Below are 19,880 nucleotides of genomic sequence, written 5' to 3'. Positions count from 1 at the left end.
CCAGCATCCTCTACGGACTACGAGAAAAAGATTTACCAGTAGGTTTAAAATCTTATTTTCTCTAACGTCCTAGAGGATGCTGGGGACTCCGTAAGGACCATGGGGATTATACCAATGCTCCAAAACGGGCGGGAGAGTGCGGATGACTCTGCAGCACCGATTGAGCAAACATGAGTTCCTCCTCAGCCAGGGTATCAAACTTATAGTATTTTGCAAAGGTGTGTGAACCCGACCAAGTAGCAGCTTGACACAGCTGTAGTGCCGAGACCCCTCGGGCAGCCGCCCAAGAAGAGCCCACTTTCCTCGTGGAATGGGCCTTGACCGATTTCAGTAACTGCAATCCAGCCATAGAATGCGCTTGCTGAATCGTGTTACAAATCCGGCGAGCAATAGCCTGCTTTGAAGCAGGGGCACCAATCTTGTTGGTTGCATACAGGACAAACAGCGCTTCAGTTTTCCTGACTCTAGCCGTCCTGGCCACGTAAATTTTCAAAGCCCTAACCACATCAAGTAACTCGGAATCCTCCAAGTCACGCGTAGCCACAGGCACCACAATAGGTTGGTTCATATGAAAAGATGAGACCACTTTTGGTAGGAATTGAGGACGGGTCTGCAATTCCGCTCTATCCACATGGAATACCAAATATGGGCTTTTATGTGACAAAGCCGCTAATTCTGACACTCGCCTAGCCGAAGCCAAGGCTAATAACATGACCACCTTCCATGTGAGATATTTTAACTCCACTGTTTTAAGTTGTTCAAACCAGTGTAATTTTAGAAAACTTAACACCACGTTAAGGTCCTAAGGTGCCACCGGAGGCACAAAAGGAGGCTGAATATGCAGCACTCCTTTTACAAAAGTCTGAACTTCTGGAAGAGAAGCCAATTCTTTTTGAAAGAAAATGGATAAGGCCGAAATCTGGACCTTAATAGAGCCTAATTTTAGGCCCAAATTCACTCCAGTTTGTAGGAAGTGAAGGAAACAGCCCAGATGGAATTCTTCCGTAGGAGCATTCCTGGCCTCACACCAAGAAACATAATTTCGCCATATACGGTGTAATGTTTTAACGTTACATCCTTCCTAGCCTTTATCAGCGTAGGGATGACCTCAACCGGAATGCTAGGATCCGGCATTCAACCGCCATGCCGTCAAACGCAGCCGCGGTAAGTCTTGGAACAGACAGGGCCCCTGATGCAACAGGTCCTGTCTTAGAGGGAGAGGCCACAGATCTTCTGTGAGCATTTCCTGCAGATCCGGATACCAGGTCCTCCGTGGCCAATCTGGAACAATGAGGATTGTTCTCACTCCTCTTTGTCTTATTATCCTCAACACCTTGGGTATGAGAGGAAGAGGAGGAAATACATAGACCGACCGGAACACCCACGGTGTCACTAGGGCGTCTACAGCTACTGCCTGAGGGTCTCTTGACCTTGCGCAATACCTCTGTAGCTTTTTGTTGAGCCGGGACGGCATCATGTCTATCTGTGGCAGTTCCCACCGACTTGTAATCTGTGCAAAGACTTCCTGATGAAGTCCCCACTCTCCCGGATGTAGGTCGTGTCTGCTGAGGATGTCTGCTTCCCAGTTGTCCACTCCCGGAATGAACACTGCTGACAGTGCGCTTGCGTGATTCTCCACCCAGCGAAGAATTCTGGTGGCTTGTGCCATCGCCACTCTGCTTCTTGTGCCGCCTTGGCGGTTTACATGAGCCACTGCGGTGACGTTGTCTGACTGGATCAGAACCGGTTGGTCGCAAAGTAAGGTCTCCGCTTGACGTAGGGCATTGTATATGGCCCTTAGTTCCAGGATGTTGATGTGAAGACAAGTCTCTTGACTTGACCAAAGACCTTGGAAATTTCTTCCCTGTGTGACTGCTCCCCAACCTTGGAGGCTTGCGTCTGTGGTCACCAGGATCCAGCCCTGAATGCTGAATCTGCGTCCCTCGAGAAGGTGAGCACTCTGCAGCCACCACAAGAGTGATACCCTGACCCTGGGGGACAGGGTGATCAACCAGTGCATCTGTAAATGTGACCCGGACCACTTGTCCAGTAGGTCCCATTGGAAAGTCCTCGCATGGAACCTGCCGATTGGAATGGCCTCGTATGATGCCACCATCTTTCCCAGGACTCGAGTGCAGTGATGCACTGACACCTGTTTTGGTTTCAATAGGTTCCTGTCAAGAGTCATGAGTTCCTGGGCCTTTTCTATCAGGAGATAAACCCTCTTCTGGTCTGTGTCCAGAATCATGCCCAAGAAAGACAGACGAGTAGTAGGAATCAACTGCGACTTCGGGATATTGAGAATCCAGCCGTGTTGCTGTAACACTTTCAGTGAAAGTGATACGCTGTTCAGCAACTGCTCTCTTGATCTCGCTTTTATGAGATCGCCCAAGTACGGGATAATTGTGACACCTTGCTTGCACAGGAGCACCATCATTTCCGCCATTACCTTGGTGAAAATTCTCAGGGCCATGGAGAGACCAAACAGCAACGTCTGAAATTGGCAATGACAGTCCTGTACCGCAAATCTGAGTTACGCCTGATGAGGTGGATAAATGGGGACATGAAGGTATGCATCCTGTACACAAATGCGGACAACAGGTGTCAAGCCGTGTGTTGCCTTTGTCAAGCTGTAATAAGTAGGGATAAGGACGTTAACCACCTCGGAACATCCTCCCTTATATGTCACCTGCAGCGCATTCATCATAAGTCAGTGACAAGTTCAAAAACTTTGGATGACAGCGGAAGCAGTCCACTAACCACTAAATCCCTTCCTCTTGTAACCAAGCTCCTGCAAACCACACCACCAACTCCCTCAGTGTCAATTTCCTCCTTAGACAGGAGAGCCTATAGTCCTGCAGGCCATGTCACTGGCAACTCTGACGAGTCCTCTCCTGCCTGGGATTCCTCCGATGCATCCTTGAGTGTAACGCCTACTGCTGCTGGCGCTGCTGTTGTTGCTGTTGGGAGTCGATCGTCATCCCAGAGGGGAAGTCGGAAGACCACTTGTACTTCTTCCAGTAAGCAATTGACTGTCCAACAGTCCTTTGCGAGGAAGATGAAATATCACAGCAGTCATCCTGCTGCAAAGCGGATAACTCAGGTCTGGGTGGTGAGAAACGTGGTTCCGGTATCCATCGTTAATTTAGAGGCAACTAGAGACTTGATTGAGGTACTGTGTCCCCGGTACCAAATACCCTCTAGGTTCCATTTCTCTAGGCAGGCGATACCGAAAATGTACACAGACCTCAGAAAAAGAGTCACCAGTGTCCTAAAAAATGCAGTTGTACCCAATGTCCACTTGTCTGTGGTTAAGTGGAGCAGGGCAGACTCAGGACTATATGACTGTGACAGCCCACTGGGTAGATGTATTGCCTCCCGCAGCAAGAACAGCAGCGGTGGCACCAGTAGCAGCATCTCGCAATTGCCAACTCGTTCCTAGGCAGGCTACGCTTTGTATCACCGCTTTCCATAAGAGGCACACAGCTGACAACCTCTTACGGAAACTGAGGAACATCATCGCAGAATGGCTTACCCCAATTGAACTCTCCTGGGGATTTGTGACATCGGACAACGCCACCAATATTGTGCGTGCATTACATCTGGGCAAATTCCAGCACGTCCCATGTTTTGCACATACATTGAACTTGGTGGTGCAGAATTATTTAAAAAACGACAGGGGCGTGCAAGAGATGCTGTCGGTGGCCCGAAGAATTGCGGGCCACTTTCTGCCTTCAGCCACCGCATGCCGAAGACTGGAGCACCACCAAACATTCCTGAACCTGCCCTGCCATCATCTGAAGCAAGAGGTGGTAACGAGGTGGAATTCAACCCTCTATATGCTTCAGAGGATGGAGGAGCAGCAAAAGGCCATTCAAGCCTATACATCTGCCCACGATATAGGCAAAGGAGGGGGAATGCACCTGACTCAAGCGCAGTGGAGAATGATTTCAACGTTGTGCAAGGTTCTGCAACCCTTTGAACTTTCCACACGTGAAGTCAGTTCAGACACTGCCAGCCTGAGTCAGGTTATTCCCCTCATCAGGCTTTTGCAGAAGAAGCTGGAGACATTGAAGGAGGAGCTAAAACAGAGCGATTCAACTAGGCATGTGGGACTTGTGGATGGAGCCCTTAATTTGCTTAACCAGGATTCAATCTGTTGAAATCAGAGCACTACATTTTGGCCGCCGTGCTCGATCCTAGATTTAAAACCTACATTGTATCTCTCTTTCCGGCAGACACAAGTCTGCAGAGGTTCAAAGACCTGCTGGTGAGAAAATTGTCAAGTCAAGCGGAACGTGACCCGTCAACAGCTCCTCCTTCACATTCTCCCGCAACTGGGGGTGCGAGGAAAAGGCTAAGAATTCCGAGCCCACCCGCTGGCGGTGATGCAGGGCAGTCTGGAGTGAGTGCTGACATCTGGTCCAGACTGAAGGACCTGGCAATGATTACTGACATGTCGTCTACTGTCACTGCATATGATTCTGTCACCTTTGAAAGAATGGTGGAGAAAAAGAGGCAATTTGGAGGCCCTTGCACAAACTGGCTTTATTCTACTTAAGTTGCCCTCCCTCCAGTGTGGACTCCGAAAGAGTGTTTAGTGCGGCCGCTCACCTTGTCAGCAATCGGCGTACAAGGTTACTTCCAGAAAATGTGGAGAAGATGATGATCATCAAAATTAATTATAATCAATTCCTCCGTGGAGACATTCACCAGCAATTGCCTCCAGAAAGTACACAGGGATCTGAGATGGTGGATTCCAGTGGGGACGAATTAATAATCTGTGAGGAGGGGGATGTACACAGTGAAAGGGGTGAGGAATCGGAGGATGATGAGGTGGACATCTTGCCTCTGTAGAGCCAGTTTGTGCAAGGAGAGATTGATTGATTCTTTTTTGGTGGGGGCCCAAACCAACCAGTCATTTCAGTCAGTCGTGTGGCAGACCCTGTCGCTGAAATGATGGGTTCGTCAATGTTTTTCTTTTCAATCTAAGCCCCTGCAGTTTTCTGTAAGCATCTGCTTCGCTATGATGATCAACAAGTCACAAGGGAAAACACTCAGGGCTGGAGGCGTAGATCTTAGGACCAGCTGCTACAAGCATGGCAGAGGTGTCACTATCACTGGTGACACCCAGAGAGGCGGCGAGGGAGATTGTAATGCAGTGCGCGCAGATAAGCAGCGCAATGGTAAAAAGGAGGCATGGTCTCATAGGTAGGGGCGTGGCCTGAATCACCATTTTGTTGCTGCGGGTATCCCGGGGGTTGGGGGCTGTACCCGGGGACTAGTGTGTGAGTGGTGCTGGCTCCTGCACAGTGACAGAAACTGGGTGTTGCACGTAATGTCACAGTGAAACACCCATATTCTGTCACTGAAGAAGAGCCGGCACTTTGGTGTCACCCCACTTGGCGGGTGACACTCGGGTGTGTGCCGCAACCCCGTTGTGATGCCACTGACCCATGGGAAGCTTTACGTGGCTTACCCATGTGTTAGTAGCCCCAAGCATCTTTTGTGTTAGTCCCTGAAGAAAAACTTCAAATATTGTTTACAATTTTGTAATCAATGGCCTAATTCAGTAAGGATTGCAAATTCTGCTAAGTAACAGAATTTGCAATCCTTTGGTTCGCATGCTGGGGCCACCCATCACAGGGCATGGCCACCCAGCATGCCGCCTCCCTTCTTGACCACGCTGAAATTGCAGTCTCAGTGCAGTTCAGCGTGATCATAAAAAATGGGTTAGCCTCCTGTTGGTGCAGACTGTACGTGTGCGCAGGAAGCCGCCACCATTTTTGTGATCGCAACGGCTGCATGTGATGTCATGCAGCCGCTCTGACCACGCCTCCTGTTTCTCCGTTGAAGCCCTGCCCCCGCACCGCTCCATCTCCGACTTTGAAATGGAGTGTTGCTGACCCCCCCCCCCCCACACCGATTGACAGTCACAGAAAATGCAGGCGCATGCGTATGCTCTTAGCAATTTTTGCAGTTGGATTGCTTATTGTGATTGCAATCCAACCTGAATCAGGCTCTATTACCTATCACAATGCACTGCAGGTAGTACAAAATGGGGTTAATATAGGAGAAAACCCCCCAGAGCTGTGCTCCTTAACTGTCCCTGGTGGCTAGTGGAGCGGCTGCCCAGTAATCAGTGTCCACGCCAGTGCGCACACGGCCCGCCCCCTACTGCCACGCTGGATCACGGTATAGTGTGGGCACAGAAGCCCCTTACCTCCCTTTCATCAGCGGCCTCGTGATCCCGGAGGGCGGTGTGTGTGTGACTGACCTTAGGAAGAAACCGGAGCCTCCGCTGCAGTGACCCAGCAACCAGGGCACGGGAGTATACTGCGCCGCTGGGAGTGATGGAGCTGCAGTAAAGATGTCTATTAGACCTAGCCTGCTGCAGCCCTTGTACATTCTTATAAAAAAAGTTCTTCTTTTCTTGTCAAAATTAATAGCTAAGTATAGGCTGCCTGAGGCAGCCCCCTGTTAAGTGTCCTGCTACTGAAGGCACCAACTACAAACTGAGCTCCCTGTTCATGGAAGCGAGGTTATAGAGCAGGGGGCGCTGAGCATCTTGGGAACAGTCAAAAGCTTTGAGCCTGTTGGTGCCTCAGATCAAGATCCTACTCTACACCCCAATGTGAATCCTTGTGGAGTCCAGTGTACCCCACAGAAGAAATGAATGTGTCACACCCATTGGCAGCAACATTAGAATAGCTGCTGATGGGCACAATTGAGAAAGGAAGGGGGGAAAACATTTGAATCCAGCACATATATGTAATTTGAATATGTAATTTGTACCTTCCTACTTTAAAATGTAATGGATGAACCTCACCCTGTGAGAACTATCTTCATGAACAAGAGATCTCATATGCAAGATAAGTATGTGTTGGCAGAGGCGCTCACTGGGCAGAGATGCTGATCGCATCTCTGGCATGTGCCGGTGCACTGCGGCACCAGCACACACACACACACACTTCAGACCTGATCTCCTGTTGTGTGAATATGCACAGCAGAGATCAGGTCTGAATTAGGCCCTATATACAGCTGTCAGTAAGGCAGGGATCTGCTGCTGCCAGTGAGGCAGGGATGTGCTGCTGTCAGTGAAGCAGTGATCTGCTGCTGCCAGTGAGGCAGGGATCTGCTGCTGCCAGTGAGGCAGGGATGTGCTGCTATAAGTGAGGCAGGTATGTGCTGCTGTCAATGAGGCAGGGATGTGCTGCTGTCAGTGAAGCAGGGATGTGCTGCTGTCAGCGAGGCAGTGATCTGCTGCCCACTATCTCCCTATCACCCCTGCCTGAGTCACACACTTTCCCTGTCACCCCTGCCCCAGTTACCCACTATCTCCCAGTCACCGCTGCCTCAGTTAACCACTATACCTGCGACCCCTGCCTCAGTCACCCACTATACCAGTCACCCCTGCTTTAGTCACCCACTATCTCTGTCACCCCTGCCTCAGTCAACCACTATCTCCATATCACCCCTACCTCAGTCACCCACTATCCCTGTCACCTCTGCCTCAGTCACCCACTGTCACCCTATCACCCCTGCCTCAGTCACCCACTATCCCTGTCACCCCTGCCTCAGTCTCCTACTGTCCCTGTCACCCCTGCCACAGTCATCCACTATATCCCTATCACCCCTGCCTTAGTCACTGACTATCTCCCAGTCACCCCGGCCTCAGTCACCCACTATCTCCCAGTCATACATGCTTCAGTCACCCACTATCTCCCAGTCATCCCTGCCTCAGTCACCTACTGACACCAGTGCAGACATTTCTGCTGCGGCCTCTCCACTCTCCAGCGTGAACGTACTGACGACTGAGGAAATCCGCTTCCCAGTTGAGGACTCCGGGAATGAACACTGCCGATATTGCTGGCAGATGACGTTCTACCCAACTGAGGATTTTTGATACTTCCAGCTTTTCCATGCAATTTCGAGTGCCGCCTTGATGATTTGTGTACACTACCGTGGTGTCGTTGTCCGATTGTACTTGAACAGGCCTGTTCTGTACTAGAGGCAGGGCCAGTGTCAATGAATTGAACACTGCCCGCAATTCCAGAATGTTTATCGGGAGGAGAGATTCCTCCCTGGTCCACCGATGGTGAAGGGTCGTCATCACGGCCATGACCTTGGTGAATTTCCGAGGTGCCGTGGCCAAACCAGAAGGCAGGACCTGAAATCCAAAAACTAACCAGGCACAACACTGCTTAGCTTCCAACATCAGATGAGATTGGACATATCCAGTGTGATGCGGCTGTAGATGATTTTTGCTGTTTCTAACTTCTACTTCTAACTACTGGTACATCAATGAATAAGTTTCAAAATATAATGCATCAAGAGAACGGTGTTGGTAGTATAAAACTACCTACAGCACCTGGTATTCCCAGGTGGTCTCACATCCAAGAACAAACCAGGCCTAAAATCAGGTGATATTGGGCATATACAGTGTGGTGTGGCTGTAGATGAGCTTAGTGGTTTCTGTTAGAGTTCTTCTACTTCTAACTACTCGTACATAAATGAGTAAGCAGCCGATTTATTAAACCTGGTGAAATGATAATTTGCATGGTGATAAAGTACCAGCCAGTCAGCTCCTAATTGCCATGTCACAGGCTGGGTTTGAAAAATGACAGTTAGGAGCTGACTGGCTGGTACTTTATCACCTTGCACTTTATCAGTTCACCAGGCTTAATAGATCTGCCCCAATGTTTCAAAATGGAATGCATCAAGAGAACGGTGTTGGTAGTATAAAACTACCTACAGCACCTGGTATTCCCAGGTGGTCTCACATCCAAGAACAAACCAGGCCTAAAATCAGGTGATATTGGGCATATACAGTGTGGTGTGGCTGTAGATGAGCTTAGTGGTTTCTGTTAGAGTTCTTCTACTTCTAACTACTCGTACATAAATGAGTAAGCAGCCGATTTATTAAACCTGGTGAATTGATAATTTGCATGGTGATAAAGTACCAGCCAATCAGCTCCTAATTGCCATGTCACAGGCTGGGTTTGAAAAATGACAGTTAGGAGCTGACTGGCTGGTACTTTATCACCTTGCACTTTATCAGTTCACCAGGCTTAATAGATCTGCCCCAATGTTTCAAAATGGAATGCATCAAGAGAACGGTGTTAGTATTGTAAAAATACACACAGCTCCTGGTATTTCCTTGTGGTCTCCCATCCAAGTACTAAAACCAGGACCAACACTGCTCAGCTTCCATGATCAGGAGAGATTGGGCAAATCCAGTGTGCTGTGGCTGTAGATGAGCTGGTGGTTTCTGTTACAGCTCTTCTACTTCTAACTTCTGGTACATAAAAGAATACATGTAAAAATTAAATGTACCAAGAAAATGGTGTTGGTAGTTTAAAAACACCTAAAGAATCTGATACTACCAAGCAGTCTCCCATCCATGTATTAACAAAGTCCAATACTGCTTTGCTTCAAAAATCAAATGAGATTGGGCATATCCAGTGTGGTGTGGCTTTAGATAAGCTTTGTGGTTTCTGTTAGAGCTCTTCTACTTCTAACTACTGGTACATTAATGAATATGTATAAGGTTGTAGTTTATCCAATATGCCTTTACTACCTTACCTTTCAACCCCCCCTCCCTCCCCTCTTCTCCTTATAGCTTCCTTAGTTCTCTCCTCCTCGTGTGTGCGTTATTTGTTTTCTCATACGTCCTAGAGGATGCTGGGGTCACATTAAGAACCATGGGGTATAGACGGGATCCGCAGGAGACATGGGCACTTTAAGACTTTCAAAGGGTGTGAACTGTCTCCTCCCTCTATGCCCCTCCTCCAGACTCCAGTTTTAGTATTGTGCGCAGTGATACTGGATGCACTACAGGGGAGCTCTACTGAGTTTCTCTGAAAAGACTTGTTAGTTTTTTTTATTTTCAGGGAGGCTGCTGGCAACAGTCTCCCTGCTTCGTGGGACTTAGGGGAGAGAAGTATGACCAACTTCTAGTGAGTTCAATGGCTCTGCTTCAGGCTGACAGGACACCATTAGCTCCTGAGGGTGCTGATCGCTGGGTACGCCTAGATGCACACTCCCGCAGCCTGCCGTCACCCCCTTACAGAGCCAGAAGACATGTGAGTAGCAGAAGAACAGAAGACTTCTTCTTCAGTGACGGCATTCTGAGGTACCGAGCAGCGAGCGGAACGCTGCGCGCCATGCTCCCACACAAACACAGGCACTGCAGGGTGCAGGGCACGGGGGGGGGGGCACCATGGGCAGCATAAATTCCTCACAAAAGGCTGGAAAAAGTGGACATTAGTGCCTGGGCACTGTCCTTACCCCGCTAGCGTAATTAATTATTTCTGAGCGGGACAGATACGCGCCATTACAGCGGCGGGGCTTCTTCCTCACCTCACCAGAACATCTTTAGAGCATTACAAGTCTATCACTATAGAGTTTATTATTTCCCAGACTGTGTACTTTTGGCGCTGGATTGTGAGCTGAAAAATCCTCTGTGTCCCTCTGACAGATTTACTGACGGTCTGTCCCCCATAAGCCGGTGTGTCTGTGGGTACTTGGTATATGTGTGTCAACATGTCGGTGGCTGAATGTTTTTCCCAAGAGGAAACTATATTAGGAATGCAGACATATGATGGTGGCCCTGTTGGCACCACCAATAACTGACTGGGTAAATGTTTCAGTAATATCAGAGTAAGGTTGGATAAATCTGTGTCCCAGACACAGATGTAGAGAATAGATGTGATATTCATGGCTATGTTTCTTTTCCCTCAGGCCCCGCTGGGTCGCAAAAATGTTATTTTGCCCAGTTACTACACACTGATACTGACACGGATACTGATACTTATGTCGACCATAATGTTTCCTGATTAGATCCAATATTGGCAAGGAGCATTCAGTACATGATTGTGGATATTAAGGACATATTAAAATCACTGAAGACCCTGCTGTTCCTGACAAAGGGTTCTATATGTATGTATATATAGATATATAATGAAAGCTGATGTAACGTTCCTCCATCTCTGTTTGAGAAAGTCTGGGCCAGCTCGACAAGATGGTTTCAAATCCCCAAAAGGATTCTGGTTGTTTATTCATTTCCCGCCGCGGACAGAATAAAGTGGGAGTCACCCCCTGTTCTGCACGGGGCCCTGTCACAAATCCAGCGGATCGTATGCAGGAAGCTACATTATTTCTAGTTATGTAACCACGGGTACATTACTTAGACCTGCCATTACATGTGCATGGGTGAGTAGTAGTATTCAAGAATTGGTCGAATACCTTGTCATCCGATATAGATACCCTGGAGAGATGGGATACTCCTTACGTTGTATCATATCAAGGACACTGCAGCATACTTACGTGAGACTGCAAGGGATATAGGACTCTTGAGTTCACGGGCCAATTTCATGGCAGTGTCGGATAGGAGGGCATTGTGGATTCACCAAGAGAATGCTGATGCTGACTCCAAGAAGAAAGGGAGTCTCTTCCCTATGAAGGTGAAGCCTTGTTTGGTGACTGCCTAGTTAATTTGATCTCGGCAGCTCCCGCAGGTAAGTCAACCTTCTTGCCCTATGTTCCCTCCCAACGGATGAAGACGCATCATTATCTGATGCAGTCATTTCGGCCCAATAGATATGCAAGAAGTTAAGATTCCCCTTTCTTTGCAGGTAGAGGAAGGAGAAGAGAGAAGAGGTCTGCATCCTCTTCAAGATCGCAGGAGCAGAGATCATCCTCTGCTTCTGCCAAATCCACTGCATGACGCTGGGGCTCTCTTGCAGGAGCCCGCACCAGTGGGGGCACGTCTAAAACTCTTCAGTCAGTTCTGGATTCATTCGGACATGGACTCATGTGTTTTACAAATAGTGTCCCAAGGGTACAAACTGGGGTTTCAAGATGTTCCCCCTCACCGATTGATCAAACATTAAGTTACTGTGCTATTCCTGGGTTATATAGCGCTGGGGTATGTGCTGGCATACTCTCTCTCTGTCTCTCCAAAGGGCCTTGTGGGGGAAATGTCTTCAGTAAAAGTATTCCCTGTGTGTGTGGTGTGTCGGTACGCGTGTGTCGACATGTCTGAGGAAGAAGGCTATATTAGAGAGGAGCGGGAGCAAATGAACGTGGTGTCTCCGCCGACACCTGATTGGATGGATATGTGGAATGTTTTAAATGCTAGTGTAAACTCATTGCACAAAAGATTAGACAAGGCAGAAGCTTTGGGACAGTCAGGGTCTCAACCAATGCCTAATCCTATGTCGCAGGGACTGTCAGGGTCTCATAAGCGCCCACTATCCAGATTGTTGACACAGATACCGACACGGATTCTGACTCCAGTGTCGATTACGATGATGCAAAGTTACAGCCAAAATTGGCAAAATACATTTGATATATGATTATGGCAATAAAAGATGTTTTGCACATCACAGAGGAGCCCCCTATCCCTGACAAGAGGGTACATATGTACAAGGGAAAGAAGCCTGAGGTAACCTTTCCCCCCTCACACGAGCTGAACGAGTTATGTGAAAAAGCTTGGGAATCTCCTGCAGATTTCCAAAAGGATTCCCCTTTCCCATCAACGGATAGGTTACGATGGGAATCCTCCCCTTGGGTGGACAAAGCATTAACACGCTTATCCAAGAAGGTAGCCCTCCCGTCCCAGGATACGGCTACCCTCAAAGAGTCTGCTGACCGCAAACAGGAGATTACCCTGAAGTCCATTTATACACATTCAGGTACCTTACTCAGACCGGCAATTGCGTCGGCCTGGGTGTGTAGTGCTGTAGCGGCATGGACGGATACCCTAGATAAGGCTACTATTTTATTGCCCCTGGGGCATATAAGAGATGCTGTCCTATATATGTGTGTATGCAAACTACAGGTGGTGCTGCAGGGCTCACACCCTTTTACTTGTCTTGTAGAGCAACTCTGGAGCTGTTACTGGGTCCAGCTGCTGCAAGAAATCAGCTTGAATGCTTCAGGGGCTTGGGCATGGCCAACATGAGCCCCACACTGATGGGGGTGTATAAAGCGATCTAGGGGTCATCCAAGCGCAACCCCACAAAGGCCGCCATGCCCTGCGTGACCATTTTCTCTTTTCATATGCAGACGAGGGTTGCAGCCAACTATGCCCATTGCTTGGATGACATCACCGTATGCAAATCCGTCTGCTGCAGACCTTTCCCCAGGAATGCTTGTACTAGTTGTTGCATATGGTTTGATGTTTGAGGGTGCTTCAGTATTAGGCAGCCTTCCACCCTCTCATGTTCATCTGAAAATATGTGGTCTCCCTGCAGTTCCCTTGTGCTTCCTCAGTTGAATCTCCTTAACTTGACGGGTGTGTGCCCGAGCAGCCGCCCTCCACAGCCCTATCCCAGCACATGCTTTTCTTGCGTATGAGATCTCTTGATCATGAAGATAGTTCTCACAGGGTGAGGTTCATCCATTACATTTTAAAGTAGGAAGGTACAAATTACATATTCAAATTACATATATGTGCTGGATTCAAATGTTTTCCCCCCTTCCTTTCTCAATTGTGCCCATCAGCAGCTATTCTAATGTTGCTGCCAATGGGTGTGACACATTCATTTCTTCTGTGGGGTACACTGGACTCCACAAGGATTCACATTAGGGTGTAGAGTAGGATCTTGATCTGAGGCACCAACAGGCTCAAAGCTTTTGACTGTTCCCAAGATGCTCAGCGCCCCCTCCTCTATAACCTCGCTTCCATGAACAGGGAGCTCAGTTTGTAGTTGGTGCCTTCAGTAGCAGGCCACTTAAGAGGGGGCTGCCTCAGGCAGCCTATTCTTAGCTATTAATTTTGACAAGAAAAGAAGAACTTTTTTTTATAAGAATCTACAAGGGCTGCAGCAGGCTAGGTCTAATAGACATCTTTACTGCAGCTCCATCACTCCCAGCGGCGCAGTATACTCCCGCGCCCTGGTTGCTGGGTCACTGCAGCGGAGGCTCCGGTTTCTTCCTAAGGTCAGTCACACACACACCGCCCTCCGGGATCACGAGGCCGCTGATGAAAGGGAGGTAAGGGACTTCTATGCCCACACTATACCGTGATCCAGCGTGGCTGTAGGGGGCGGGCCATGTGCGCACTGGCGTGGACACTGATTACTGGGCAGCTGCTCCACTAGCCACCAGGGACAGTTAAGGAGCACAGCTCTGGGGGGTTTTCTCTTATATTAACCCCATTTTGTACTACCCGCAGTGCATTGTGATAGGTAATAGAGCCTGATTCAGGTTGGATTGCAATCGCAATAAGCAGTCCAACTGCAAAAATTGCTAAGAGCATACGCATGCGCCTGCATTTTCTGCGGCACCCCGCAGTTAATGCGATCGCCTCTGACTGTCAATCGGTGCTGGGGGGGGGGGGGGTCAGCAACACTCCATTTCCAAGTCGGAGATGGAGCGGTGCGTGGGCAGGGCTTCAAAATGGGGTCGGCAACGGAGAAACAGGAGGCGTGGTCAGAGCGGTTGCATGACATCACATGCAGCAGCTGCGATCACAAAAATGGTGGCGGCTTCCTGCGCACACATACAGTCTGCACCAACAGGAGGCTAACCCATTTTTTATGATCACGCTGAACTGCACTGCGACTGCAATTTCAGCGTGGTCAAGAAGGGAGGCGGCATGCTGGGTGGCCCCAGCATGCGAACCAAAGGATTGCAAATTCTGTTACTTAGCAGAATTTGCAATCCTTACTGAATTAGGCCCATTGATTACAAAATTTATTTGTAAATATTTGAAGTTTTTCTTCAGGGACTAACACAAAAGATGCTTGGGGCTACTAACACATGGGTAAGCCACGTAAAGCTTCCCATGGGTCAGTGGCATCACAACGGGGTTGCGGCCCACACCAGAGTGTCACCCGCCAAGGGGGGTGACACCAAAGTGCCGGCTCCTCTTCAGTGACAGAATATGGGTGACATTACGTGCAACACCCAGTTTCTGTCACTGTGCAGGAGCCAGCACCACTCACACACTAGTCCCCGGGTGCAGCACTCAACCCCCGGGATACCCGGAGCAACAAAATGGAGATTCAGGCCAACAGGCCACACCCCTACCTATGAGACCATGCCTCCATTTTACCATTGCGCTGCTTATCTGCGCGCACTGCATTACAATCTCCCTCGCTTCCTCTCTGGGTGTCACAAATGATAGTGACACCTTTGCCATGCTTGTAGCAGCTGGTCCTAAGATCTACGCCTCCAGCCCTGAGTGTTTGCCCTTGTGACTTGTTGATCATCATAGCGAAGCAGATTCTTACAGAAAACTGCAGGGGCTTAGATTGAAAAGAAAAACATTGACGAACCCATCATTTCAGCAACAGGGTCTGCCACACGGCTGACTGAAATGACTGGTTGGTTTGGACCCCCACCAAAAAAGAAGCAATCAATCTCTCCTTGCACAAACTGGCTCTACAGAGGCAAGATGTCCACCTCATCATCCTCCGATTCCTCACCCCTTTCACTGTGTACATCGCCCTCCTCATAGATTATTAATTCGTCCCCACTGGAATCCACCATCTCAGATCCCTGTGTACTTTCTGGAGGCAATTGCTGGTGAATGTCTCCACGGAGGAATTGATTATAATTCATTTTGATGATCATCATCTTCTCCACATTTTCTGGAAGTAACCTCGTACGCCGATTGCTGACAAGGTGAGCGGCTGCACTAAACACTCTTTTGGAGTACACACTGGAGGGAGGGCAACTTAGGTAGAATAAAGCCAGTTTGTGCAAGGGCCTCCAAATTGCCTCTTTTTCCTGCCAGTATACATACGGACTGTCTGACGTGCCTACCTGGATGCGGTCACTCATATAATCCTCCACCATTCTTTCAAAGGTGACAGAATCATATGCAGTGACAGTAGACGACATGTCAGTAATCGTTGCCAGGTCCTTCAGTCCGGACCAGATGTCAGCACTCACTCCAGACTGCCCTGCATCACCGCCAGCGGGTGGGCTCGGAATTCTTAGCCTTTTCCTCGCACCCCCAGTTGCGGGAGAATGTGAAGGAGGAGCTGTTGACGGGTCACGTTCCGCTTGACTTGACAATTTTCTCACCAGCAGGTCTTTGAACCTCTGCAGACTTGTGTCTGCAGGAAAGAGAGATACAATGTAGGTTTTAAATCTAGGATCGAGCACGGTGGCCAAAATTTATTGCTCTGATTTCAACAGATTGAATCCTGGTTAAGCGAATTAAGGGCTCCATCCACAAGTCCCACATGCCTAGCGGAATCGCTCTGTTTTAGCTCCTCCTTCAATGTCTCCAGCTTCTTCTGCAAAAGCCTGATGAGGGGAATGACCTGACTCAGGTTGGCAGTGTCTGAACTGACTTCACGTGTGGCAAGTTCAAAGGATTGCAGAACCTTGCACAACGTTGAAATCATTCTCCACTGCGCTTGAGTCAGGTGCATTCCCCCTCCTTTGCCTATATCGTGGGTAGATGTATAGGCTTGAATGGCCTTTTGCTGCTCCTCCATCCTCTGAAGCATATAGAGGGTTGAATTCCACCTCGTTACCACCTCTTGCTTCAGAGGATGGCAGGGCAGGTTCAGGAATGTTTGGTGGTGCTCCAGTCTTCGGCACGCGGTGGCTGAATGCAGAAAGTGGCCCGCAATTCTTCGGGCCACCGACAGCATCTCTTGCACGCCCCTGTCGTTTTTTAAATAATTCTGCACCACCAAATTCAATGTATGTGCAAAACATGGGACGTGCTGGAATTTGCCCAGATGTAATGCACGCACAATATTGGTGGCGTTGTCCGATGTCACAAATCCCCAGGAGAGTCAAATTGGGGTAAGCCATTCTGCGATGATGTTCCTCAGTTTCCGTAAGAGGTTGTCAGCTGTGTGCCTCTTATGGAAAGCGGTGATACAAAGCGTAGCCTGCCTAGGAACGAGTTGGCATTTGCGAGATGCTGCTACTGGTGCCGCCGCAGCTGTTCTTGCTGCGGGAGGCAATACATCTACCCAGTGGGCTGTCACAGTCATATAGTCCTGAGTCTGCCCTGCTCCACTTAACCACGGACATGTGGACTAGTGGACATTGGGTACAACTGCATTTTTTAGGACACTGGTGACTCTTTTTCTGAGGTCTGTGTACATTTTCGGTATCGCCTGCCTAGAGAAATGGAACCTAGATGGCATTTGGTACCGGGGACACAGTACCTCAATCAAGTCTCTAGTTGCCTCTGAATTAACGATGGATACCGGAACCACGTTTCTCACCACCCAGGCTGACAAGACCTGAGTTATCCGCTTTGCAGCAGGATGACTGCTGTGATATTTCATCTTCCTCGCAAAGGACTGTTGGACAGTCAATTGCCTACTGGAAGTAGTACAAGTGGTCTTCCGACTTCCCCTCTGGGATGACGATCGACTCCCAGCAGCAACAACAGCAGCGCCAGCAGCAGTAGGCGTTACACTCAAGGATGCATCGGAGGAATCCCAGGCAGGAGAGGACTCGTCAGACTTGCCAGTGACATGGCCTGCAGGACTATTGGCTCTCCTGTCTAAGAAGGAAATTGACACTGAGGGAGTTGGTGGTGTGGTTTGCAGGAGCTTGGTTACAAGAGGAAGGGATTTAGTGGTCAGTGGACTGCTTCCGCTGTCATCCAAAGTTTTTGAACTTGTCACTGACTTATGATTAATGCGCTGCAGGTGACGTATAAGGGAGGATGTTCTGAGGTGGTTAACGTCCTTACCCCTACTTATTACAGCTTGACAAAGGCAACACACGGCTTGACACCTGTTGTCCGCATTTGTGTACAGGATGCATACCTTCATGTCCAAATTTATCCATCTCATCAGTCGTACCTCAGATTTGCGGTACAGGACTGTCATTGCCAATTTCAGACGTTGCTGTTTGGTCTCTCCACTGCCCAGAGAATTTTCACCAAGGTAATGGTGGAAATGATGGTTCTCCTGCGCAAGCAATGTGTCACAATTATCCCGTACTTGAGCGATCTCATAAAAGCGAGATCAAGAGAGCAGTTGCTGAACAGCGTATCACTTTCACTGAAAGTGTTACAGCAACACGGCTGGATTTTCAATATCCCAAAGTCGCAGTTGGTTCCTACGACTCGTCTGTCTTTCTTGGGCATGATTCTGGACACAGACCAGAAGAGGGTTTATCTCCCGATAGAAAAGGCCCAGGAACTCATGACTCTTGTCAGGAACCTATTGAAACCAAAACAGGTGTCAGTGCATCACTGCACTCGAGTCCTGGGAAAGATGGTGGCATCATACAAAGCCATTCCATTCGGCAGGTTCCATGCGAGGACTTTCCAATGGGACCTACTGGACAAGTGGTCTGGGTCACATTTACAGATGCATTGGTTGATCACCCTGTCCCCCAGGGTCAGGGTATCACTCCTGTGGTGGCTGCAGAGTGCTCACCTTCTCGAGTGACGCAGATTCGGCATTCAGGACTGGATCCTGGTGACCACAGATGCAAGCCTCCAAGGTTGGGGAGCAGTCACACAGGGAAGAAATTTCCAAGGTCTTTGGTCAAGTCAAGAGACTTGTCTTCACATCAACATCCTGAAACTAGGGGCCATATACAATGCCCTACGTCAAGCGGAGACCTTACTTTGCGACCAACCGGTTCTGATCCAGTCAGACAACGTCACCGCAGTGGCTCATGTAAACCGCCAAGGCGGCACAAGGAGCAGAGTGGCGATGGCACAAGCTACCTTTGCATTTTTCTCCCAAACGAAGGACACTAGAATGAAAATTTTAAAGCCTCCTGTTAGTGCTTCATCTACACGGTATAGCCCTGAATTTTCCAATGCGTAGCTCTTTGCAAAAGAGAGATATTGGCAAGGAAAAGCTGTCTTGTACCTTTGCATTTTTCTCCCAAACGAAGGACACTAGAAAGAAAATTTTAAAGCCTCCTGATAGGCCATCAGCTACACGGCATAGCCCTGAATTTTCCAATGCGTAGCTCTTTGCAAAAGAGAGATATTGGCAAGGAAAAGCTGTCTTGTACCTTTGCATTTTTCTCCCAAACGAAGGACACTAGAAAGAAAATTTTAAAGCCTCCTGTTAGGCCATCATCTACACGGCATAGCCCTGAATTTTCCAATGTGCAGCTCTTTGCAAAAGAGAGATATTGGCAAGGAAAAGCTGTCTTGTACCTTTGCATTTTTCTCCCAAACGAAGGAAACTAGAATGAAAATTGTAAAGCCTCCTGTTAGTGCTTCATCTACACGGTATAGCCCTGAATTTTCCAATGCGTAGCTCTTTGCAAAAGAGAGATATTGGCAAGGAAAAGCTGTCTTTCAACTCTTCCACAACTGAAAAACAGATAGTGTTCCCAAGCCTTCCATCCTGTAATATCTTCAGTCTCTCGTCAATGAAGAAAACAATCCCTCCAGCAGACTCTTCAACCACGATACAAGATCACAGCCAAAAGGGCGAGAAGCAACTACACTTGCGTTTAACCAAAATGGCTAAAACTTAGTGGAGGAAAGTGCAGTGCACCAAAACATAAGCTGACACAATCATGGAGAATGCGCCAGCATATATGCTCTTCTATCTATATTTTGCAAACCTGCTCTTGTCCCCTCCAGCTGCTCCATGTAGATTTGACGCCTGGCAAGGTGCATAACCCACTGACAAGCAGGCACACTCCTGCATGAGTTTTCACTCTCACTAGCAGGATGATACACATTCATTTGCATGTGCTCCACCTCTGACACACCGCCCACCCAACCACCCAGTCACCAGAGCCACCCACAAGCCAACTGGCTCCGTGATTTAATTTGCACAGTGCAGTCATCCAGGCAGCATGTCCTTCTCAATGGAATAATCTCTGGTTCCATGGAATCTTCCGCATTGGAATGCTGCGGAACAAAAAGGATTTAAACATTCAGCTTGCTAGCATTCAATGTACCTGCG

Source organism: Pseudophryne corroboree, unplaced genomic scaffold, assembly GCF_028390025.1.
Source record: "Pseudophryne corroboree isolate aPseCor3 unplaced genomic scaffold, aPseCor3.hap2 scaffold_1236, whole genome shotgun sequence".
Taxonomy (NCBI): domain Eukaryota; kingdom Metazoa; phylum Chordata; class Amphibia; order Anura; family Myobatrachidae; genus Pseudophryne; species Pseudophryne corroboree.
This window is presented reverse-complemented; position numbering follows the sequence as displayed.